The sequence below is a fragment of the Antechinus flavipes genome, chromosome 2, assembly GCF_016432865.1.
Source record: "Antechinus flavipes isolate AdamAnt ecotype Samford, QLD, Australia chromosome 2, AdamAnt_v2, whole genome shotgun sequence".
Lineage (NCBI taxonomy): Eukaryota > Metazoa > Chordata > Mammalia > Dasyuromorphia > Dasyuridae > Antechinus > Antechinus flavipes.
The window spans coordinates 311,702,690-311,728,306 of record NC_067399.1 but is presented as its reverse complement, the minus strand read 5'-3'; the positions used below and the strand labels follow the sequence as shown (position 1 = coordinate 311,728,306).

At 34.2% G+C, this 25,617-nt stretch overlaps 1 long non-coding RNA gene across 1 annotated transcript in view; it reads left to right on the top strand.

The window, feature by feature from the left end:
• The window catches only part of LOC127549445 (uncharacterized), a 47,146-nt gene extending 22,177 nt beyond the window's left edge, over nucleotides 1–24,969 (top strand). Inside the window, exons 2-4 of the long non-coding RNA XR_007950614.1 lie at nucleotides 2,377–2,491; nucleotides 7,497–7,590; nucleotides 24,581–24,969. This is a non-coding gene — a long non-coding RNA (uncharacterized LOC127549445). The remainder of the gene's footprint in view (nucleotides 1–2,376; nucleotides 2,492–7,496; nucleotides 7,591–24,580) is intronic.
• Nucleotides 24,970–25,617: the final 648 nt, after the last annotated feature.

Genomic DNA, 25,617 nt, shown 5'->3' with positions numbered 1-25,617 from the left:
GTCCATGGTGATGTCGGTGGTAAATATCAGAAGCAGGATAAGAATCCAGACCTTCTTGACTATAATGCCAGTCCACTGTCCATTCAGTAGGTCAAACACTTGGTCCATTCCCTAGAGCAGTCTGAACCAGGTTGAAATTTAATTGAGAAATATTTAATAGAAGCAGAGCCAAGATGGTGGAGAGGACACACATGACTATCTAAGCTTCCTTGCCCTCAGGTTACTTCTTTTATGAAAGGCCTTAGAATTAGTGCTTGACTGTCAAAACCCACAAATATTCAACACATTACCAACAGAAGATATGCTCAAAATTCAAGAAAAGGTCTGTTTTTGCTCACAGACAGGATGGTTAGGCAAAGTGCAGTCTGCAGGCAGACAGCAAGAGCACGGAAGGCAGCTCACACTGAGGAGACCGGAGGGGCTGAGGTGTGGTCTCAGCAAGCAAAAAATTTGAAGGAAGAACTTTACCACAGTGTGGCTACTTTGCTCTGGCAGCGAGTCAGTAGATCAGCAGAGAAGCTATAATAAACACAGGAGGTAAAGACTATAACCCAAAACATTAGGGTCTCTGATAATCTGGCCACACCCACCCAGCACAACCTCAGATCTCAGCACAACGGTTCATTACAGCACAGACGCTAATCCCAGAGCAGACACTGATCCCAACACAGCCATTACTGTCCCATTGTTGCCTCACTGCTACTTTCTGATGTCTGTAGAGAAAGCCTGGCAACACCACACTGCCCTAAAAGCAGACTGCAGTTGTTTTATTTGTTTTGTTTTTGTTTTTGTTTTTGTCAAAATGAATAAAAAGGTAAAATAGGCTCTAACTATAGATAGCTTCTATACTAATAGAGAGCAGACTTCAAACCCTGAGGAGACTTTAAAACAGATTGTCTCCAGATGAATACCCAAAGGGTGATATGATCTGTTTCCCACCACACAAGACTCTCATAGAAGAAATTAAAAAGGCTCTTACAAGAGAGCTAGAAGAAAAATGGGAAAAGGAAAGGAAAGCTTTGCAAAAGGGTATGGATAAGTCTTCCTACTCATTAAAAGATAGAGTGTATAAAGAAATCAACTCCCTGAAAAACAGAATTAGTTAATTGGAAAAAGAAAATACCTCTCTGAAAAATAAAACTGGTGAAATGGAAAAAAATTCCATAGAACAAAACAACTCACGTGAAAACTCAATTGGACAATTACAAAAAGAAATAAAAAAGTAAATGAAGACAATAATTCATTAAAAATCATAATTGAACAAATGGAAATGAATAACTCAAGGAGGCACCAAGAATCAGTCAGGCAAAACCAAGAAAAAAAAATAGAAAAAAAAATGTGAAATATCTACTTGGGGAAAAAAAAAAACAGACCTGGAAAATAGATTTAGGAAAGATAATCTGAGGATTATTGTACTTCCTGAAAATCATGATGAAAAAAAAAAGCCTAGACACTAATTTCCAGGAAATCATCAAAAAGAACTGCCCAGATGGTTTTTTTTTAAAATATTTTATTTTATTTTATAATAACTTTATATTGACAGAATCCATGCCAGGGTAATTTTTTACAACATTATCCCTTGCACTTGCTTCTGTTATGATTTTTCCCCTCACTCCCTCCACCCCCTCCCCTAGATGGCAAGAAGTCCTATATATCCTAGATACAATATATGTTTGCAGAACCGAACAGTTCTCTTGTTGCACAGGGAGAATTGGATTCAGAAGGTAAAAATAACCTGGGAAGAGAAACAAAAATGCAAATAGTTCACATTCATTTCCCAGTATTCTTTCTTTGGGTGTAGCTGCTTCTGTCCATCATTGATCAATTGAAACTGAGTTAGATCTCTTTGTCAAAGAAATCCACTTCCATCAGAATACATCTTCATACAATATCGTTGTCAAAGTGTATAATGATCTCCTGGTTTTGCTCATTTCACTTAGCATCAGTTCATGTAAGTCTCTCCAAGCCTCTCTGTATTCATCCTGCTGGTCATTTCTTACAGAACAATAATATTCCATAACATTCATATACCACAATTTACCCAGCCATTCTCCAATTGATGGGAAGAACTGCCCAGATGTTAAGGAAACCAAAGGTAAAATAGACATTGAAAGAATTCATCAATCACCTACTGAAAGAGATCCCCAAATCAGAACTCCAAGAAATATTGTGGCTAAATTCCAGAAGTATCAGACTAAGGAAAAAAATACTACAAACAGCTAGGGAAAAACAGAACCCTCAAAAAGGATTAATCAGGATCTAGCAGCATCCACATTAAAGGATCGAAGGGCCTGGAATCCAATATTCCAAAAAGCTAAGGAACTTGGTATGCAGGCAAGAATCACTTACCCAACTAAACTGAGCATTTTCTTCCAGGGAAGAAGATAGACATTCATGAAATAGATGAATTCCATCTATCTCTGATGAAAAAAACTAGAACTAAACAAAAAGTTTGACCTCCAAATATAGGACTCAAGAGAAACACAAACAGGTAAAAAGAAATCTTGTGAACTATAATTCACAATTATGAATATGCATAAAGAATACATGTATAATTTGGTCTTACTATTATAATATAAAAAAGAATCTAGAGGTGAAAAGGAAATTGTACCAGAAAAAGAGGAAAGTGGAGATAGTACACTTCACAAAGAGGCAAAGGAAACCTACTATATCTGAGGGAAAGAAAGAAGGGAATGAACATAGTGTGTATCTTACTCTCATCAGAATTGGCTCAAAGAGAAAAATATTAGACATATTCAATTTACAGAGAAACTTCTCCCACCTCATTGAAAAGTGGGAGGAGAAAAGTGAAAAGGGAAGGAGTAGCTAGATAGAAGGGAATACAGAAATTGTAAGGAAAAGATTTAAGAAAAGGGGAGGGACTTTAAGGAGAGGGGGATCCTAAAGAGGGAGGGCTGTGTGAGGCAAGTGGTGCTCACAAGTTTAATACTGGGGAGGGGAATAAGGGGGATAGAAAAGAGAAAAGCATAATCTGGGGTTAACAAGATGATAGGAAATACAGAATTAGTGATTTTAACTATAAATGTGAATGGGGTAAACTCCCCCATAAAGCAGAGGCAGATAGCAGACTGGATTAAAAGTCAGAATCCTACAATATGTTGTTTACAGGAAACACCCTTGAAATAGGGCGATAGATATACAAAGTAAAGGTAAAAAGTTGGAGCAGAATCTACTATGCTTCAGGTGAAGTAAAAAAGGCAGGGGTAGTCATCCTGATCTCAGATCAAGCAAAAGCAAAAATTGATCTAATTGAAAGAGATAAAGAAGGGCACTATATCTTGCTAAAGGGTAACATAGATAATGAAGCAATAACAATATTAAACATATATGCACCAAGTGGTGTAGCATCTAAGTTCTTAAAAGAGAAGTTAAAAGAGCTGCAAGAAGAAATAGTAAAACTATAATAGTGGGAGTTCTCAATCTTGCACTATCAGAACTGGATAAATCAAACTACAAAACAAATAAGAAAGAAGAGGTAAATAGAATACTAGAAAGTTAAGTATGATAGATCTTGGGAGAAAACTAAATGGAGACAGAAAGGAGTACATGTTCTTTTCGGCAGTTCATGGAACCTATACAAAAATGGACCATATATTAGAACATAAAGACCTCAAATTCAAATGCAGAAAGGCAGAAATAGCAAATGCATCCTTTTCAAATCACAATGCACTAAAAATTACATTCAATAAAAAGCTAGGGGAAAATAGACCAAAAAGTAATCAGAAACTAAATAATCTCATTCTAAAGAATGATTGGGTGTAATAGTAAATCATAGACACAACAAATAATTTCATGCAAGAGAATGACAATAAGGAGATGTCACACCAAAATGTGTGGGATACAGCCAAACCAGTAATAAGGGGAAATTTTACATTTCTAAAGGCCTACTTGTACAAAACAGAGAAAGAGAATCAATGAATTAGGCTTGCAATTAAAAAAGCTAGAAAAAGAGCAAATTAAACCCCCCCAGTTAAACACTAAACTTGAAATTCTAAAAATAAAAGGAGAGATTAATAAAATTGAAAGTAAAAAATACTATTGAATTAATAAGTAAAACTAAGAGTTGGTTCTATGAAAAAAAATAGATAACCCTTGATAAATTTAATTAGAAAAAGGAAAAAGGAAAATCAAATTGTTAGTCTTAAAAATGAAAAGAGAGAACTTGCCACTAATGAAGAGGGAATTAGAACAATAATTAGGAGTTACATTGCTCAACTATATGATAATAAATTTGATAACTTAAATGAAATGGATGAATACCTTCAAAAATATAGCTTACACAAATTAACAGAGGAAGAAGTAAATTTATTAAACAGTCCAATTTTAGAAAAAGAAACAGAATAACTTATTAATTAACTCCCTAAGAAAATATCCCCAGGACCATATGTTTTTACATGTAAATTATACCAAACCTTTAAAGAACAATTAATTCCAATGCTATATAAACTACTTGAAAAAATAGGGATTGAAGGAGTGCTACCAAATTCCTTTTATGACACAGACATGGTACTGATACCTAAACCAGGCAGGATGAAAACAGAAAAAAAAAGTTATAGACCAATCTCCCTAATGAACATTGAATCAAAAATCTTAAATAAAATACTAGCAAAAAGATTACAGAAAATAATCTCCAGAATAATACACCATGACCAAGTAGGATTTATACCAGGAATGCAGGGCTGGTTCAATATTATGAAAACTATTAACATAATTGACTATATCAATAACCAAATTAACAAAAACCATATGATCCTCTTAATAGATGAGGAAAAAGTTTTTGATAAAATACAACACCCATTCCTATTTAAAACACTAGAAAGTATAGGAATAAATGGACTTTTCCTTAAAATAGAAGCATCTATTTAAAACCATTAATAAGCATCACATTTAATGGTGATAAACTGAAATCATTCCCAATAAAATCAGGAGCAAGGTTTCCCACTATCACTATTACTATTCAATATTGTATTAGAAATGCTATCATAGGCATTCAATATTTTGCTAGAAATGCTAGCTTCTGCAATAAGAGATGAAAAGGAGATTAGAGGAATTAGAGTAGATAATGAGGAAACCAAATTATCACTTTTTGCAGATAATATGATGGTATATTTAGAGAACCCCAAAGATTCTACTAAAATGCTATTAGAAATAATCCACAAATTTAGCAAAGTTGCAGGATACAAAATAAATCCACATAAATCCTCAGTATTTTTATACATCACCAACAAAATCCTAAATAGCAGGAGATACAAAGAGAAATTCCATTTAAAATAACTGTCAATGTATAAAATATTTGAGAATCTATCTGCCAAAGGAAAGTCAGGAATTATATGAGCAAAACTACAAAACACTTTCCACACAAATAAAATTAGATCTAAACAATTGGAAAAATATGAAGTGCTCTTGGATAGGGTGAGCAAATATAATAAAGATGACAATACTACCTAAACTAATTTATTTATTTAGTGCTATACTAATTAGACTCCCAAAAAAACTATTTTAATGACCTAGAAAAAATAACAACAAAGTTCATATGGAAAAACAAAAGGTCAAGAATCTCAAGGGAACTAATAAAAAAAAAATTAAATGAAAGTGGCCTAGCTGTACCAGATCTAAAATTATATTATAAAGCAGCAGTTACCAAAACCATTTGGTATTGGCTAAGAAATAGACTAGTTGATCAGTAGAATAGGTTAGGTTCAAAGGACAAAACAGTCAATAACTTTAACAATCTAATGTTTGACAAACCCAAAGACCCTACCTTTTGGGATAAGAACTCACTTTTGACAAAAACTGCTAGGAAAATTGGAAATTAGTATGGCAGAAACTAGCCATCAATCCTTACTTAACACCGTACACCAAGATAAGGTCAAAATGGGTTCATAACCTAGACATAAAGAATGAGATTATAAATGAATTAGAAGAAGATAGGATAGTTTACCTCTCAGACCTGTGGAAGAGGAAGGAATTTATGACCAAAGGAGAACTAGAGATCATTATTGATCACAAAATAGAAAATTTTGATTATATCCAATTGAAAAGTTTTTGTACAAACAAAACAAATGCAGACAAGATTAGAAGGGAAACAATAAACTGGCAAAACACTTTTACAGTTAAAGGTTTTGATAAAGTCCTCATTTCCAAAACATATAGAAATTAACTCTAATTTATAATAAATCAAGTCATTCTCCAATTGATAAATGGTCAAAGAATATAAACAGACAATTTTTCAGATGAAATTGAAATTATTTTGACTCATATGAAAGGGTGTTCCAAATCACTATTGATCAGAGAAATGCAAATTAAGACAACTCTGAGACACCACTATACACCTGTCAGATTGGCTAAGATGACAGGAAAAGACAATAATTAATGTTGGAGGGGATGCTGGAAAATTGGGACATTGATGCATTATTGGTAGAGTTGTGAATGGATCCAACCATTCTGGAGAGCAATTTGGAACTATGCTCAAAAAGTTATCAAACTGCATACCTTTTGATCCAGCAGTGTTACTAATGGGCTTATATCCCAAAGAGATATTAAAGAAGGGAAAGGAACCTGTATATGCAAAAATGGTTGTGGCATTTTAACCAGGTTTTAATCAGATTTCTCCTGACCTATACATTACAATTGATTTTTTAATGCAAATACAAAAATGGAAAAATCTGTCTATTTTAGCTTTTTGTTTTCAGTCTATTCTAATGTATAGATTTTGTTATTCTAAGTATGTTATCCTTTCCAACTTTGTGCCTTTTAGATTTGATTTAGAGTTAATGAAATAGGGAGCCACTGGAGATTTTTAAGTATAGGAGTGGCAAAATGAAGGGTTATTTAGAGAGGGTTAGTCTAGCAGTAGTATGTAACATGAATTGTTACAAAAGAAGTATAGAATACAAGAGAAGCAGCTGAAGTAATCCCGGGAAGAGAAGTTAGGGTACTAGAGTGATGGCAGTAGCAATAGAGAGAAAAGAAAGCATACAGGAGATAATTCAAATGGATGCAGGAATGCAGAATAAGACATATTTTTGAATATGATTTTGCTTTTCTATGGAAATTTGTTTTGTTTAACTATGCATATTTGTTATGTTGGCTATGCATATTTATTAAGAGGGTTTTTTTTTTAATTGGGGAAAGTGGGAGGAAAAATAAATGCTTGATAATTAAAAAAAGAAAAAAGAAAGCTTTAAAAAAACAGAAATTAGTGGATACTGAAATGTGAATTAAAAATTACTCCAGAATTTAAGGCCTACCGACTCAAAAAAGCAATTTTCAATATATTGGCTTTATTCTGCAATTCATTAATCAACTTATACACAAAAGTTGAATCAATCTGCAAACATTTATTAAGTGCTTACTATGTATCAGGCAATGTTCTAAGCACTGAAGGAACAAAGATAAAACTGAAGTAGTCACTGCCTTAAAGGAGCTTTTATTATATCAGGATAACTTGTAAATACATATAATTTTTTTAATAGAGTTTAGTGCTGGAAAGGACCATAGAGGCACTCAATTCCAACTTCCTCATTTTAGAGATGAAAAATTGAAACTGAAAGAAGACTTTTGCAGCAAGTAAGTACAAACTCCTCATTTTACAGATGAAAAAAATAAGGCAGAGAGTCAATTGTTCAAGGTCATATAGCTTGTAAGTATCTGAGGAAAGATTAGAATTCGGATCTTTTTAATTCTTAGTCAGCTACTTACTAATTCTCTCATGTGCAAGATATGTTGTGAAGATAACTTGAACTGGAAACACTTGCCACTGATCAAAGGGTTGATGAATAATCAAGCACAACACTTATGTCCTCTTATGTGAAACCAGATGGAAGGACAAGGTTCGTTTTAGCTCTTTCAAGTTTGATTTACATTCCAGGTGGAATCTTCCAAAATGTTACACAATTTATAGATGCTAGCATAGAAAATGTTTAGGGTCTTGAAAAGTCAGAAAGGAGAGAAGTCTGTAGACAGGGGCTTACCCATATATATTCCTGCCTTTGCTAACTCAAACCTGGAGAAATTGAGTCAACAATTATAATGCCTTGGAGTCACAAAACTTCTTTCCATAGAGTCCAAAGGTCTACATAGTCATTGTCACATGATAAATAGGGTGAAGCAACTAAAGTACAAAAAGCCAAGTCATTTGTGCAAGGATATATATGTTCAGTGGTCCAAAATCTTTAAACTAGAGGTTAAGCTCAAGACAATTGAATTTCCTTCCTTCTTCTAAGAGTCAGATCATGCAAGTAATGTTTCTTGTAATATGGAGAGTAAAGTATCATGTTTGAAACGAGAGCTCAGATTCTTCTATTTCCTTTTCTTCTACCTCCTTGGTTTAGACTATAGATTTTAAAAGTTAAAAAAAAAAAAACTAAAACTAAAAAACTAAACAAGTCCCAGGCCCAATTCAGACTAGTTGAATTTGCCATGATCTTTTGGCAAGATGCCATCCAATTTCCACAAGCTTCTTTTCATTTTATTTTCTTTCTTTTGAGCTTCTGACTACTAAATTATACACACTCCCCATTTCGAGCCAGAGTCTCAGTCAGCATTACCTCTTAAAAAACAATTTAAAGCTTAATATGGATTAACTTGGCCTCCTCAAACCTGTTGAGAACCATGTATTTAAGCCAAAGAATCTCTATTCTCTGACCTCCATCAGGAAATTGTAACCCTACTATCTAGAATAATGCACACATCTGCTTATCTTTAATGACATTTTTCTTTTGTCATTTTTCTTAGATTGAACTGAATTCTCTTACCCTCTTCTCAGTATATATCTGGTTTGTACATAGTTTTTGTCTATTTTCTGATTTTGCACAGTTCTGCCTCACATATCCAATTCACTTGCAAGTCCCTCTCATGATGTCATTGGTCCTCTTTGAGAACTAAGGACCATCAACAAGATTGTGAGTTTTTTAAGGGCAGGAATGATGCTCTTGATTTCCTATGATTTCCTATGCATCTTCAGTACTTGGCACAGTCCCTTTCGCTTAGTTAGCACTTATTAAATCTTTATTGACTGACTAAAATAGTTCCATGAGAATTAAAAGTTCCTAAAATTGGTTCTCAGTAAAATGAAGAGTTTTTTTCCTTTCTCAACTACCACCTTCCCCAGTCTAAACTCATCACAAAAAAAGTCCCCAAAGAATGCTGGTCTTTGTACCTGGTGAAGCACTTAAGGTTTCTATTTCCCCAATCTCTAGAGAGAATTTAACTTCAGGCAGGTTTTAAAGAAATACATTGTATATTCATGTTTGCATGAACATTCTTTATTACAGCTCCTTAGCCATAACCTATATCAGTGTATTCACAAAAGCACACCCTGAAAAGGTTTTCTAGATTTTAGGGGAGCTTTCCATAACCCTCTGGATTTTGGTAAGTGAAAGATTTCACCCCCTACATCTTATTACATGGGTGGTCGAGTTATTGAACTATATTGACAAAAGGCTGGATTTTCCAGCAAGATGGAGCTTCATTAAAATTCTGCCGAGGCTGAAAATTCAATAATCTCTCTCACAATGCACTGCATGAGGAGGGCTGATTAGGCAATTTCTCTCTCATTCCATTTCTTTTGCTAAAAGCATTGTTACTTCTTGTTTAGTACAAAAAGACAATCATTAAATGAGCATTTGCTATAGTTGATTAAGCGGGAAGTTTTAAAGGTGCACTGACTCTTTCTCAAGACCAAATTAAGGCCCCACAAAGTGGCGGGGTGGGTAGGAGAAAACCAAAATACCTTACTTTTTCCTGAAATATGAAAACCATGTTACTAACATTCTTCCCAGCTTTTTTTTTCCTTTGGTACTATTCATTACCTTCTTTTCTCTCTACTCTGCTCCTCCTATATTGTCCCCTTGTCTAGACTTCCTCCATTCTCCTCTCCCATTTATTTCCTCTTCTGCCCCATCTCCTTTTTTAATTTATTTTCTCTGCCTCCCCTTTCTTCTACTTCTTTTTCTATTATCTCCCTCTTTAACTTATCTCTTCTTCTACCCTCATAACATCTCAATATCCCAGAACACAATTCATCTGGATTAAAAAATTGAATTCATTTAAAGTAGTTAGAAGTTCTAACGATCTTTTAATTCACACTCAAATGCTACCTTAAAACAAGTTCTACACTGTCCAGTTTAGCAATTAGTATTTTTTGATAGCTAAATTCCCATTTTGATTTCATTTCTTCTATCTGGGACCTACTGCATAAAGGAACTTTTAACATTGTCAATCTCTTATTCAGCTACTTAAGAACTAGTAGCATGCCCAGAGGGAAGACTCAAGTGCATCAGTAAAAAGAAAAGTAAACATCAAGGAGGAATCAGGAGGTAGATCCACAACAGTAAAAGAGAAGAGGCTGTTTCAGTGGTAAAATCCTGACTTTGTCCTGTTGCTGAATCTTTTCCCATTAGAAAAGGGAATCACAGGAATGGTACAGATATCCAATAGGGTGTTAAGAGTAATAGGACTGGGGCAGCTAGATAGTACAGTGGATAGAGCCCCAGCCCTGAAGTCAGGAGAACCTGAGTTCCAATCTGGCCTCAGACACTTAACACTTTCTAGCTATGTGACCCTGGGCAAGTCACTTAACCCCAATTGCTTCAGGGAAAAAAAAAAGTAAAGAGACCCTTTTACCTTTCTTTGTAGTCAGATGTGAGTACTTTCTGTATTTTTTTCTATCTAAAAAAATCTATTCAATCAACATGTAGTTATTTCCCCCAGTTTCTCAGCACCAACTTAAATATCTTATGAAGTCTCCATAAGGTAGTTGATTACTCAGAATTCTATCATTTAACATCAATTAGAAGCTGGCATATTCTAAAACTATTTTCCTCACTAGACTTCTTCCAGTGTATTCTCTGCAATATCAATTAACCAATTGGTATCAATTACTTTTTAAAAGTATATTTACTGATAAAGTAAGGTAAAGATAGAAATATAAAACATCCCTTCAGTAAATGTAGAGAATGGACTCAAGGTTAAAGCAGTTAGTATAAAATATTTCCTTGCCCCAGTTTGGGGCAATACACAGAATCCCTGGGGGAAATGGTCTCAAATTTGAAACAAAAGCATCCATGGGGAAAATACATGTGGTCAAGGGGTACTTACCTTGCTTTAGAAATACCTTTGTTCATTTTTTTAGTCTTTACCAACTTTATTTTTAAGTGTGGCATTGTCGATGGAGAAATTACTGCTTTGCTTTACTGATTTAGCACTTGAAAGGTGATGTTTTGGATAAAAACACTATTAGACAAGGTCAATGCCTGAGATTCCAATTTGTGGTGAGATCTTCTGATGCCTTTTCTGACTTTTTAAAGCTAATATTGAAGCTGGTTCATTCAGTCTCCAAATACTCCAAATACTCTAAGATCAGGAAAGAAGAAATAATATAATTAATGAGGTCCCAGTCTTTAGGTCATGTGAAATATTGCACACTAAATTTCAATCCCATTTGAGTTTAGGGAAGCCTTCTGTTTCTGAATAAGGGGTTAATGTTTTGTGGTTGGATTCAGAAGCAGAATTCATGACAAAGTCAGGGTTGGTATACAGAATGACTGATGTATCCCTTCCTGAAGCTTCCCTGCTCTTTTTTCCTTCTGGTCAGGAACAGGAACAGGGGCAGTGCCTGCAGGTGTGGTTGCCTTATCTTTTTAGCCAGTTGCCATGGGTTCCTGATGAATGATATCTGCTTCTATTTCTTCTCATATATTTGATGTTTGTAAATCTAAGTACTTTTTTACCCTTTCCTTAATGCTTCTAGATATTAATGAGATAACTTCTGGGTACTATTATCTCACTAGTCTCTGGAATCTTTAAAATGGAGCTTGTAAGGAAAAGTTGAGATCTGGTCTAGGGTAGAGTACTAAATACTGATTCCAGGTACTGCCTAGATGGAAACTTATTGGTGAGAAACATGAGAGGTCCTCTGTTGGGTCCTGCTTTCTAAAGCCCCCAAGTTGGGGTGACAAAATGTACTGTTGCTTTCTAGAGCCCCCATATGGGGGTAATTAAATATACTTTCCTAGTGGAGAAATAATGAAACGGGATTCCTGAGAATGGTGGAAAAATGGATTCCATTTACTTCAACGACTTTCCCCTTTTTATAATATAACAAAAACAACACTGATCACATGGGACCACATAAACAACTTGCTTTTGTATTTAGTTTGCCACCGGTATCACTCTGCTTCAATCACAACACAGGTTGTCACTGCCCCTTAACTTCTCAGATAGGCCAAGACCCCACAGAGGAAATGGGGAGCTGAACCAGATATTGTCTGGTTCCCTCTGAGCTGATGGGTCTTATACCTTACCCAGAGTTTCCCCACTGACTGTGACTCTCTACAATCCTCAAAGTGGAAATCTCTGACACAAGACTTTGTTGTTTTGGATTTTAAGCCAAGACTTTCTTAACAATGGCAAAATTGCCTCCAGAGGAAGCACCACGGCTATTGTGAGTCTAGGAAGGATCATACAATTGTGTATTATTGTTTCTGGAGTTGAGTGACTGCAGTTACTAGAAGTGATTGCTATTATTAAAAGCGTAGATTTTTACCATTTATTTTGAAAGTGCTTTGGACTCATTGTAGAACAATTGGAGATGACCCTGGATGCATTGTGAGATCTTGGCCTTTTTAAACTAAGATATTTAACAGATCTCAGTTTGACTGAAGCAACACCTAATCAATGTTAAAAGCTAAATAAGAAATGAGGCCAAAAGTGACCTTTTTATCTAGTCCAAAAAAAATTAATCAATCTGAGAAAACCCTCAGGTTTTCTGGCCCAAGCAGAAATAATCTCTATTTTACATTCACTTTAAGCTAACCAGGACCCAAATAATCACTTAATCATCTAGTCTTAACAATTAATTGGACATTGCCTCAGCCAATTTAAGACCCATTAAAAATTTTAGCTTAGAGATTTGAAAATCTCCCACTGCATCCAGGTCCATCTCCAGTTTTCCTGATCTATATCTTGCCACTGGGTCCAGATGGCTCTAGAGGAGTAAATGAGATTGATGACTTTGCACAGACCTTCCTCATTAAATCTAATCACTTGTATGTCATGGCATTGTCTCCTTGATATCATGGTCCTCTTTAAGAATGAAAGACAAAACAACAGCAGCCTATGGACTTACATATTTTTAGATTCTTTGTTGGGAGCTATAAAGTAATAAAAGAGGTGTGTGTGTGTGTGTGTGTGTGTGTGTGTGTGTGTGTGTGTGTGTGTGTGTGTGTTAGAGAGAGACAGAGACAGAGAGACACACAGAGAGATGGGGAGGGGAGGGAAGAAAAGAGGGAGGGAGAGAGGGAGGGAAAACAATACAGTCCCTACTTGGTAAAAACTGGAGCTGCTTGAACCTAGAGAGCCTATGCAGATCCCTAAGGAGATATTTTAAAAGGAAGGACTTGAAAAAGGTAGTAAAACTTGTGGTGTTTCAAGGAATTAGTGAGCAAGATGAAACCCTTCATATAATTAAAAGTGGTAACTATGCAAGTGCAATAGGATTACTTAGAACACTCTTCTCTTGGCTGAAGTTGGAAGAAGTTTATGACTTGGTGTCTACAGAATACAGGGCTTAGAATATGGGACAGACTGAAGCAATACTTTGATTGGAGTCCATCTATACATAATTACATTTTTATCATGTTTACTTGGAATGGAAATTATGATAAGAATGATTAGAACATATCTCAGAGATACTAAGGCAGTGAGAGGTGCCTGATGTAGAAAGGAAAGAAATATTTACTAAAAAATCATCAGGAAACCTTCCTTTGTTCTAAGCACCTTGAAAATCTAATGGTCCTTGGTTATGGGACTTAAATATGACTAGACTCTTGGTGGTCAATTTGGTGGCACTGAGAGTAGAAAGAATATTTTTGTTAAATCCCCAATTACCCCTTAAACAGATGGAGAGAGATGATTAGATTTTGTGCAAAGGCTGGAAAAACTACTGCAAAAAGCAATGATCAAAGGTATATGGTTATAAAGTTCATGGACCACATCAGTTGATTCAAATGCTAAAAGGAAAATATAGATGATCATTTCCCATCAGCTTCTCTACTTGGATTCAGATCCACAAAGATTATGACTTCTCTAAGAGAAGCTCATCACTTGAAATATTATCATCATGGAGATTAATTCACCTTTGATACTCAATACCTTAGAACCCTTAGTTATGTCTTCCCTCTAATTAGAAGGATGGGGAAGTAAATCATTATTTTTCTCCCGAAGCTTCTCTTTATAGAGAACTTAGAATTTTCCATCTACCTTTTCATTTCCCATCATGCTTTGTTTGTATTTCACAAACATTGTGTGACTCTGCCATCAGATTCCACCACACCAGGTACTTTTTAGTGACCCTCTCTTTATAGTTTTATTTTGTATGTTGTCTTTCTCGACTAAATTGTAAGCTCTTTGAAAAAGGCCTGTCTTTCTTCTAATTAGCACAGTTCCTAGAACATAGATAATAAATGTTTTTGATTATATAATATAGTGGTAACTATGACTGCCCGAGTAATGGGAAGAGTCACCTCACTATTCAGAATTCATTTGAATGATTAAAGAAACTATATCCTGGAAAGATGTGGTGATTGCATCAGTAGTAGATATAAGCAGGGATGAATGTTCAGATGGCAGATATATTGCATTGAACATTAGAAGATGTAGCATCAAGTAAGACTCTGATCTTGTCCTTTACTTAAACTTAAGGTAATATTTTGACTCACTATTAGTCAAAAATTATTGGGAAAGATATAAAATAGTTTGACAGTTACTAGTTATAGACCAACCTCTAATATTGTATAAAAAAATAAGGTCAAAATGGCTAAGTGATTTAGACATAACAGGTGACACTATAAATGAATAAGGAGAAAAGGAATAGTTTCCGCTTCAGATCTACAGAAAAGGGAAGAATGTATGACCAAATGAGAGAGAGAGAGAGAGAAAGAGAGAGAGAGAGAGAGAGAGAGCTCATACATATTATGAGATATAAAATGGATAATTTTGATTATTTAAAAGGTTTTTGCGCAAACAAAATTAATGCAACCACGATAAGAAGGAAAACTGAAAGCTGCAAAACAACATTTAAAGCAAGTGTGTCTGTTAAAGAGTTCATGTCCCAAATATATGGAGATCTGAGTCACTTGACAAATAGTCAAAGAATATAAACAAGCAGTTTTCAGATGAAGATGTTAAAACTATAGTCAAGGGGCAGCTAGGTGGTGCAGTGGATAGAGCACCAGTCCTGAAGTCAGGAGGACCTGAGTTCAAATCTGGCTTCAGACACTTAACACTTCCTGTCTATATGACCCTGGGCAAGTCATTTAACCCTAATTGCCTCAAAAAAATAAATAAATAAATGAAACTATAGTCATATGCAAAATGCTCTAAATCATTATTGATTAGAGAAAAACAAATTAAAACTACTCTGAGGTAGCACTTCATATCAGATTGATAATATAACAAAAAAAGTAACTGATAAATATTGGAGGGAATGTAGAAAAATTGGGACACTAATATGCTGTTGGTGAAGTTGTGAACTGACCTAACCATTCTGTAGAACAATTTGGAACAAGGCAATCAAATTGTACATACCTACAATATCACTGGTAGGTTTCTTTCCCAAAAGGATAAAACAAAAATGGGGGGAAAGGATCTACTTGTACAAAAATATTGATAATGTTTTCTGTTGTGGTGACAAAGAATTGAAAATTAAGGAGACACCATCAATTGGAGAATGGCTAAATAAGTTGTGGTATATGAATGTAATAGAATGTTATTGTTCTATAAGAAATGACAAGCAGATAGATTTCAGAAAAGTCTAGAAAGACTTACACGAACTGATGCAAGATGAAGTAAACAGGATCAGAAGAACATTATACATAATAATGGCAACATTGTAGAATAATCACCATTCCAAAGGACTCATGATAAAAAATGGTAACCATATCCACAGAAAGAACTGATAAGAGTCTTAAAAAGCATAGTATTTTCACTTTATTTTTTTCTTTTAATTTATTCTTTCTCAACATGAATAATATGAGAAAAAACATTATTTGCCTTTTCAAGAATGATGGAGGAGAAAGAGGGAGAAAATTTAAAAGTCAAAGTTTTTTTTTAATTTTAATGGTATTTTATTTTTTCCAAATACATACAAAAATAGTTTTCAACATTTACCTTTGCAAATTATTGTGTTCCAAATTTTTCTCCTCTCTCTGTCCTTTCCCCGCCCCCCAAGACAGCAAGCAACTGATATAGGTTAAACACGTGCAATTCTTCTAAGTATTTCCATATTCATCAGGTTGCACCAAAAAAAAAAAAAATCAGATCAAAGGGAAAACACAAGAAAGAAAAAAAAAAATCAAGCTAACAACAATATCTCCCTTCACAAAAGGTGAAAAGTCTCTCCAATTCTATCTCTGGATGTGAATGGCAATATCCATTACAAGTCTATTGGAAATGCCTTAAATCACCACATTTTTGAAGAGTCAAGTCCGTGACAGCTGATCATCATATAATCTTGTTGTTACTATATATAATATTCTCCTGGTTCTGCTCACTTCACTTAACATCAGTTCACATAAGTCTTTACAGATTTTTTTCTGAAATCAGCTTGTTCATTGTTTCTTTTAGAACAAGAATATTGCATTACATTCATATACCATTACTTATTTAGCCATTCTCCATCTGAGGGACATCTAGTAAATATCCAGGAACTCAAAAGTATTTTCTTAAATGAATATATAACATGTATAAAATATAATTGGAAATAACAAAATTCTTGTGTGCAGACTGATAACATGACACAGGTATGTGTATATGGCCTGTATTTCTGGAAACTGGATCATATGCATTATCTATAGAGGGGTTTACATGAAATTTTTAATCTGTTTTTTCTTGTGTTGTATTTATTAATTTTGATTATGTTCTCATACCTTATATAGCTGAAGAATTTATTTCAGTGTGCACGGTATTACTTGAACTCAGAATTAGATGACCATTGATCCTCATTGTACCTAAAACTGACCTCAATTGATGGTGCTTAATTGTAATGTTCTTCTGTAAAATGTAATATTCTCTTGTTGGGGTTTTCTTGGAGTCTCTGGAGGCAGCCTTTGTTTCAGTTCAGTAATCACCACAAGTGCAGCCAGGGATTAAAGTACAAATCCTTTAAAATCCTTCCTGGGGCTGGGCAGCTTTCTGGGGATCCTTTCAGTTCCAAGAGCTTGAGCTCCCACCTGCCTTCTCTGGCTTCTGAATCTCCCTGACTCCAAAGGTTTGTGCTTCAGCCTCCAGCTACAACAAAGGTGGAAGACCGAATGAATCTATCTCAGCCTACAAGAGCTTCTAGCCTTTTTGGCCCTGAGAACTTCTTGCTTATATACCCCACACTGAATATACACCAATCATTATATCACTAGAAAACCATTATTTGTTGTAGGATTAAATCAATGTTAAACAAGATTTAACCATTGTCTCAATTCCATTTAGTACTTTGTTTCAAGTTCTGACCCATATTATCTCCTTGTAGGATTAAATCAATCATAAAGAACTATGCTAAATTAGATAACTATTGTCTCTATCAATTCCACTGACTTAGTACCTTGTAAGAATCCTCTGTTTCAAGTTCAGAGTTCTGGACCATAACACTTAATTATATATAAAGAGTATTGGCAAGAGACTTATTGCATTATTGCATAAGTTTTTTAATCTGTTAAAAGAATATAATGAAAACCCTCTTTTTTATAGCTTTTTATTTATAAGATATATGCATGAGTAATTTTTCAGCATTGATAATTGCAAAACCTTTTGTTCCAATTTTTCCCCTCCTTTCCTCCACTCCCCTCCCCCAGATGGCAGGTTGACCAATACATGTAAAATATGTTAAAGTATTAGTTAAATACAATATACGTATACATGTCCATACAGTTATTTTGCTATATAAAAAGAATCAGACTTTGAAATAATGTACAATTATTCTGTGAAGGAAATCAAAAATGCAGGCGAAAAAAATAAAAGAATTAGGAATTCTATGTAGTGGTTCATAATCATCTCCCAAAGTTCTTTCGCTGGATGTAGCTGGGGTTCAATTCATCACTGTGCTATTGGAACTGATTTGGTTCATCACATTGTTGAAGAGGGCCATGTCCATCAGAATTGATCATCATATAGTATTGTTGTTGAAGTATATGATGACCTCCTGGTCCTGCTCATTTAACTCAGTATCAGTTCATGCTAGTCTTTCCAGGCCATGAAGTCATCTTGCTGGTCATTTCTTACAGAACAACAATATAATATTCATATACCACAATTTATTCAACCATTCTCCAATTGATGGGCATCCACTCTGTTTCCAGTTTCTGGCCACTACAAAGAGGGCTGCCACAAACATTCTTGCACATACAGGTCCCTTTCCCTTCTTTAAAATCTCTTTGGGATATAAGCCCAGTTAACACTGTTAGATCAAAGGGTATGCACAGTTTGATAACTTTTTGAGCATAGTTCCAAATCGCTCTCCAGAATGGCTGGATGTATCCACAATTCCACAATGCATCAGTGTCCCAGTTTTCCCACACCCCCTCCAACATTCAGCATTATCTTTTCCTGTCATTCTAGCCAATTTGACAGGTGTGTAGTAGTATCTCAGAGTTGTCTTAATTTGCATTTCTCTGATTGATAATGACTTGGAGCACCTTTTCATATGGCTAGGAATAGTTTCAATTTCTTTGTCTGAAAATTATCTAATCATATCTTTTGACCACTTATCAATTGGAGAATGGCTTGATTTCTTATAAATTAGAATCAATTCTCTATATATTTTGGAAATGAGGCCTTTATCAGAACCTTTGATTGTAAAAATGTTTTCCAGGTTTATTGCTTCCCTTCTAATCTTGTCTGCATTGGTTTTGTTTGTACAAAAACTTTTCAATTTGATATAATCAAATTTTTCTATTTTGTGATCAATAGTGATCTCTAGTTCTTCTTTTGTCACAAATTCCTTCCTCTTCCACAGGTCTGATAGGTAAACTATCCTATGCTCTTCCAATTTATAATCTCATTCTGTATGCCTCGGTCATGAACCCATTTTGACCTTATTTTGGTGTATGGTGTTGAGTGTGGGTCAATGCCTATTTTCTGCCATACTAATTTCCAATTTTCCCAGCAATTTTTGTCAAACAGTGAATTCTTATCCCAAAAGCTGGAGTCTTTGGGTTTGTCAAACACTAGATTATTAAAGTTATTGACTATTTTGTCCTTTGAATCTAACCTATTCTACTGATCAACCAGTCTATTTCTTAGCCAATACCAAATAGTTTGGGTTAACTACTGCTTTATAATATAATTTTAGATCTAGGCCACCTTCATTTGATTTTTTTTTCATTAGTTCCCTTGAAATTCTTGACCTTTTGTTTTTCCATATGAACTTTGTTGTTATTTTTTCTATGTCATTAAAATAATTTTTGGGGAGTCTGATTGGTATAGCGCTAAATAAATAAATTAGTCTAGGTAGTATTGTCATTTTTATTATATTTGCTTGCCCTATCCAAGAGCATTTAATATTTTTCCAATTGGTTAGATCTGATTTTATTTGTGTGGAAAATGTTTTGTAGTTTTGCTCATATAGTCCCTGATTTTCTCTTGGCAGATAGATTTCCAAATATTTTATACTATTGGTAGTTACTTTAAATGAATTTCTCTTTGTAACCCTAACTGTTGGATTTTGTTAGTGATATATAAGAATGCTGATGACTTATGTGGGTTTATTTTGTATCCTGCAACTTTGCTAAAGATCTGGATTATTTCCAATAGCTTTTTTGTAGAATCTCTGGGGTTCTCTAAGTATGTCATCATATCATCAGCAAAGAGTGATAATTTGGTTTCCTCATTACATACTCTAATTCCTTTAGTCTCTTTTTCAACTCTTATAGCCAAAGCTAGCATTTCTAATACAATATTGAATAGTAATGATGATAGTGGGCTACCTTGTTTCACTCCTGATCTTATTGGAAATGGTTCCAGTTGATCCCCATTACATATGATGCTTACTGATGATTTTAAATAGATATTACTGATTATTTTTAGGAAAAATCCATTTATTCCTATACTCTCAAGTGTTTAAAAAGGAATGGATATTGGATTTTATCAAATGCTTTTTCTGCATCTATTGAGATGATCATATGTTTTTTGTTAATTTGGTTATTGATATGGTCAATTATACTAATAGTTTTCCTAATATTGAACCAACTCTGCATTCCTGGTATAAATCCTACTTGATCATGGTGTATTATTTTGGGGGTGATTTTCTGTAATCTTTTTGCTAATATCTTATTTAAGATTTTAGCATCAATATTCATTAGGGAGATTGGTCTATGATTTTCTTTCTCTGTTTTCAACCTACCTGGTTTAGGTATCAGTACCATGTCTGTATCATAAAAGGAATTTGGTAGGATTCCTTCTTTCCCTATTTTTTTCAAATAGGTTATAGCATTGGAGCTAATTGTTCTTTAAATGTTTGGTAAAAAATCACATGTAAATCCATCTGGTCCTGGGGATTTTTTCTTAGGGAGTTGATTAATAGCTTCTTCTATTTCTTTTTTTCTGAAATGGGACTATTCAAGCAATTTACTTCCTCCTCTGTTAATCTGGGAAGCCTATATTTTTGGAGATAGTCATCCATTTTGCTTAGGTTATCAAATTTATTGGCATAAAGTTGGGCAAAGTAACTCCTTATTATTTCTCTAATTTCCTCTTCATTGGTGGAAAGTTCTCCCTTTTCATTTTTAAGACTACTACTTTGATTTTCCTCTTTTCTTTTTCTAATCAGATTTACCAAAGGTTTATCTATTTTACTGGTTTTTTTCATAAAACCAACTCTTAGTTTAATTTATTAATTCAATAGTTTGTTTTTTTTTTACTTTCAATATTGTTAATTTCTCCTTTTAATTTTTAGAATTTCAAGTTTAGTATTTGATTGGGGTTTTTTAATTTGGTCTTTTTCTAGCTTTTAAAGTTCCAAGCCCAATTCATTGATCTTCCCTTTCTCTATTTTATTCAAGTAAAGCCTCTAAAATTTTCCCTTATCATCCCACAAATTTTGGTTTGATGTCTCATCATTGTCATTATCTTGAGCAAAGTATTAATTGAGACTATAATTTGCTGTTTCACCCAATCATTCTTTAAGGTGAGATTATTTAATTTCCAATTACTTTTTGATCTATTTTATACCTATTTATTATATCTATTTATACTTACATATTATACCTATATTTCCCCTAACTTTTTGTTGAACGTAATTTTTATTGCATTGTGGCCTGAAAAGAAAGCATTTACTATTTCTGCCTTGCTGCATTTAATTTTGAGGTCTTTATGGCCTAATATATGGTCAATTTTTGAATAGGTTCCATGAACTGCTGAGAAGAAAGTATACTCCTTTCTGTCGCCATTCAATTTTCTCCAAAGATCTATTATACCTAATTTTTCTAATATTCTATTTACCTCTTTAATTTCTTTCCTATTTGTTTTATGGTTTGATTTATCTAATTCTGAGAGTACAAAGTTGAAGTCTCCCACTACCATAGTTTTGCTGTCTATTTCTTCTTGCTACTCTCTTAACTTGTCCTTTAGGAAGTTAGATGCTATACCACTTGGTGCATATATGTTTAGTATTGATATTGCTTCATTGTCTATGCTACCAGTTAGCAAGATATAGTTCCCTTCTTTATCTCTTTTAATTAGATAAATTTTTGCTTTGACTTGATCTGAGATGAGGATGGCTATCCCTGCTTTTTTGACTTCACCTGAAGCATAATAGATTTTGCTTCAGCCTTTTACCTTTACTCTATATGTATCTCACTGTTTTATATGTGTTTCCTATAAACAACGTATTGTAGAGAAAACCCTCTTAATAGCAAAAAATGAATGTTAAAAATGGTTTTTACATGTAATTAGAAAAAATTTTTCTTTTAAAAAGGGAGTGGTGGTTTGTGTCATAAGTTCTCTGCTTCAAATGTTTTCTCTTCTCACTATTCCCCTTTAAAGGAAGTCAAAGAAATATATGAACAAAAAGTATTGTTGAAAAAGCTAAACATTTGAGTCTGTGAACCCTGAAAACTAAAATATAGAACAGATTTCATTGAGGAGGATCAAGTCAAGCCTCCTATTTTTTATATTTATAAAATGTCCTTTTTTCTCAAGGACCAAGGAGATATAATTTAGGAAGAAGGACCAGAGTTAACAATTTGAGAAGTGATCATAACCTCAAAATGATTCATATGCAAATACTTTAATAGAATTCTGATGAGCATATTGAAAACACTGAGTTTTAAACATAGGGTCCAGTGGGGCCCTATGGCATTTTTTTATACTTTTATAATACCACATAAAGTGATGCTACACAATAGCCACATTTTTCTTGTGATGTGCTTTGGAGTCTCAAAAGAGGTGGAGAAATTGAGACTCATAACCACTACTGCACTTGAGTAAAAAAAAAAATCAGCTTAAAAGTGCCTACCAATTAGCTATAATCTCAGCCTAGGAAAAACAGCATTATAAGACCCATAATAATTATGGGTCATAATTATTACCTGGAACTCCAGGAAGGTAAAAGAACTCTGTTATGCAATCTTGATGTACTACAAGAAAATAGAAGAATGGCAGAATCATCCATAACTGCTAGTTGAAGACTTAGGTAGACTACAATGCTGAAGAGCTACAAAGAATGTCCAGAGCTTACAAAAGAATGTATCACATCTCCATTTAGAAGACTTAGTAATATTATCTAGCAAAGAGGACAAAAAATGTGAAAGAGAATCAAGGGATTTATCCACATCTACCAGTTTTATATAAATAACTAACATCAAAGTGTGGCTCACATGGAGACAGTCTTACAGATGAAGAAAAAAATCAAGTTTGTAGAACCCACTAGAAGATCGTTTGTCTTCCCAGAACTGGAGTTACAAACTAAAAGCATATTGCTCAGAATAACTTGGATGTCTAAGTGTTCCAATTGTCACAGTAGAGCTCAGCAGACTAACTGGTCATTTATCAAGCTTATGTGTGAGGTCCTACAAATGATGATCCAGGATGTCATCCATGTAGCCTGCAGGTGTTCACTACCACAAAGCATTTATAGAAGAGGAATGGTGAACAGATTTTGGGGTAAATAAAAGCTGCTATAAGAAACTTTATACAAATCATGAATATTATAAAAACATGTGAGCTCAAGTAGCTGTGTAAATTGTGCTTAGATATTCTGTATAATTTACAAGGACTGAGGTTTTGGTTTTGGTTTTACTAGAGAGAGAATGGATAGCAGACATGAATCTTTACCATTGCAACAGGGGTGTCTGTCCCCATCATTTTGCTTACATGTGACAAGTGAGTTAGAAAAGAAACTTTGTCTTTTTTTCACTATTTGTTTTGTCCAGGACCTTCCCAAGGCTTGGAATGTAAGGCCTTAATGTAAGTTGCATCACCTAGACTAGCCATTGCACAGTAATATTATTAATAGAATGATTACTGAAAAAGGAGTAAGTGCATTTTTTTCTCTCCTGAATTTCTGGTAGACTGATTGAAAGGTACTTCCCTCATTGTAAAAGCTAAGAAATGAATTATTTTTTCTTATGTCAACGAGTAGAAAATGGGGATTTTGTTTGGAATAGCTAATAATAAAATTTTAGATGCCCTCAAAGAGGCTTTTTATTTATAGATTGTGTCTTTAGAACCTGATGCTGATGTATAAAAAGAAATAAAAAGCATAAAGCCATTCTAAGCCTATGTATAATACAATACTATACAATAAGCACACACTACTTACCAAGTACTACACTAAATGCTTGGGGATACAAAAAAAAAAAAATAAAAGAAAGACAGTCAGTACCTTCAAACAACTTATAAACAAAATGGGAAAGAAAATTCACAAAAGTAAGCTGTGAAAAATAGTGGGTAGGGGAAGAAAGTACCTGGCAGAGAGACATGATGATGATGGAGTAAAATCAAATAAGAATTACTGGCAAGAAATGAGCTGACAGAGCTTCTTAGGCCTCTATAAAGGGAAGTTTTGGAGGGAGAAGTTTTATGCTCCATTCTCCAGCACTCTAATTAGAAAAATAGAGTAAACCAAAAGTAGTGATGAGGTCTGAGTAAAAAAATCAGTAAAAAAATCTCCTGATTATGAGTTTCTTAGTAATGAACTTATCCTGGAGGAGGAAGGGAAAAAGTAGAAGAATGGGCAGATGTTCATGGAGTAAAAAACTAAGCAGTGCAAGTGGTCAGGAAGGAAGAGTTGGCTATATGGTTTATGAAATTATCTGTTCCTTCCTGCTTTAGCACATGGGGAACTGCTATCATCTTCTGGGAAGATGGAGTGGTCACATCTGTAGAAATAGATCTAAGCAGAAGTAAATGATCAGAAAGTAGATATACAACAAGAAACAATAGGAGATATATCATCAATGGTGAACCTTTGATTTTGTCTCTTACTAAAAGCCTTATTGAAAGCAGTATTTTGAGTCACAAAGCTGGTGCAAGTCTCCATTTTAAATGTTTTCCACACTTTTTTGTTAAGGACCATGCCTAAGTGAAGGGGAAGGTCAATTCTTCTAGAGCCTCCACAGCTGTGAATCATAACACTTGAAGGAGTTGCAAAGCAGCCTTTAATTACCCAGATGTTCCTTGAGGATGGGGAATGAAATAAATTGAAGACACAAGGAAGAGGAGAGAGGTCAGACAACAATAGCTTCTCAGTCTCCTTATATCATCATCATCATCATCATCATCATCATCATCATCATCATCATCGTTATCTCACATGAAGAGATCCATTCTACAGGTCTGAGTTAGACCTCCACTGGGCTTCTTCCCTATCTTCCTTCAAAGGGGCTTTTTTTTCTTTGTCCAATCATGTATATCTATATGTACCCTTTGCTGAATAAATAAAACTTACTCTATAGTTGACTCTTTCTAAGACCAAATGCTTATAAGAGGACCTGACGGCTACCCTTGAGTACAGTTATAAATACTGATCCACATAGTGAGTGTCACCTCGTTGGGAACAAATTATCCAGAAAAAAATGTTTCCCAATGTAGATTTTCCATTTTCTAATAAATAGAAACCACTGACATAAAAATGCATTTCAAATAGATCCCACAAGGAGATCTTTGTGTTTAATTTAAATCTTTGTGGCTCTAGACCATAGTAGTTTTCAGAGCAGATGCAGGGACCAAGTCAAGCTGATTTCTTGGTCAAGCTTGGTTTTCATTTCTTCTTTTTCCCTTTTTTTGCTAATCTCATTCATTTGACACATCCTTTATTTAACAAGAATCCTCAAGATGATATGGTGATATAATCTAAAAAATTCTATAGATTATATAATTTATTTGTTGAAGGGAAACTTCATAGATGCCATTGATAGAAACCACATTTCCAGGTTATAGGATTTAGATATGAATTAAATAAATGAAAATAAATTGTTTGAATCATAAATAGGCACAGAGCAAGACAGCTAACAGAAAGGGTAAAAACCAATGGTAAAGTTGGCCCCCCAGAATATGCTGGCACATCTGACCCACAATCTATGTATGTATATAGTCTATGCCTATTTA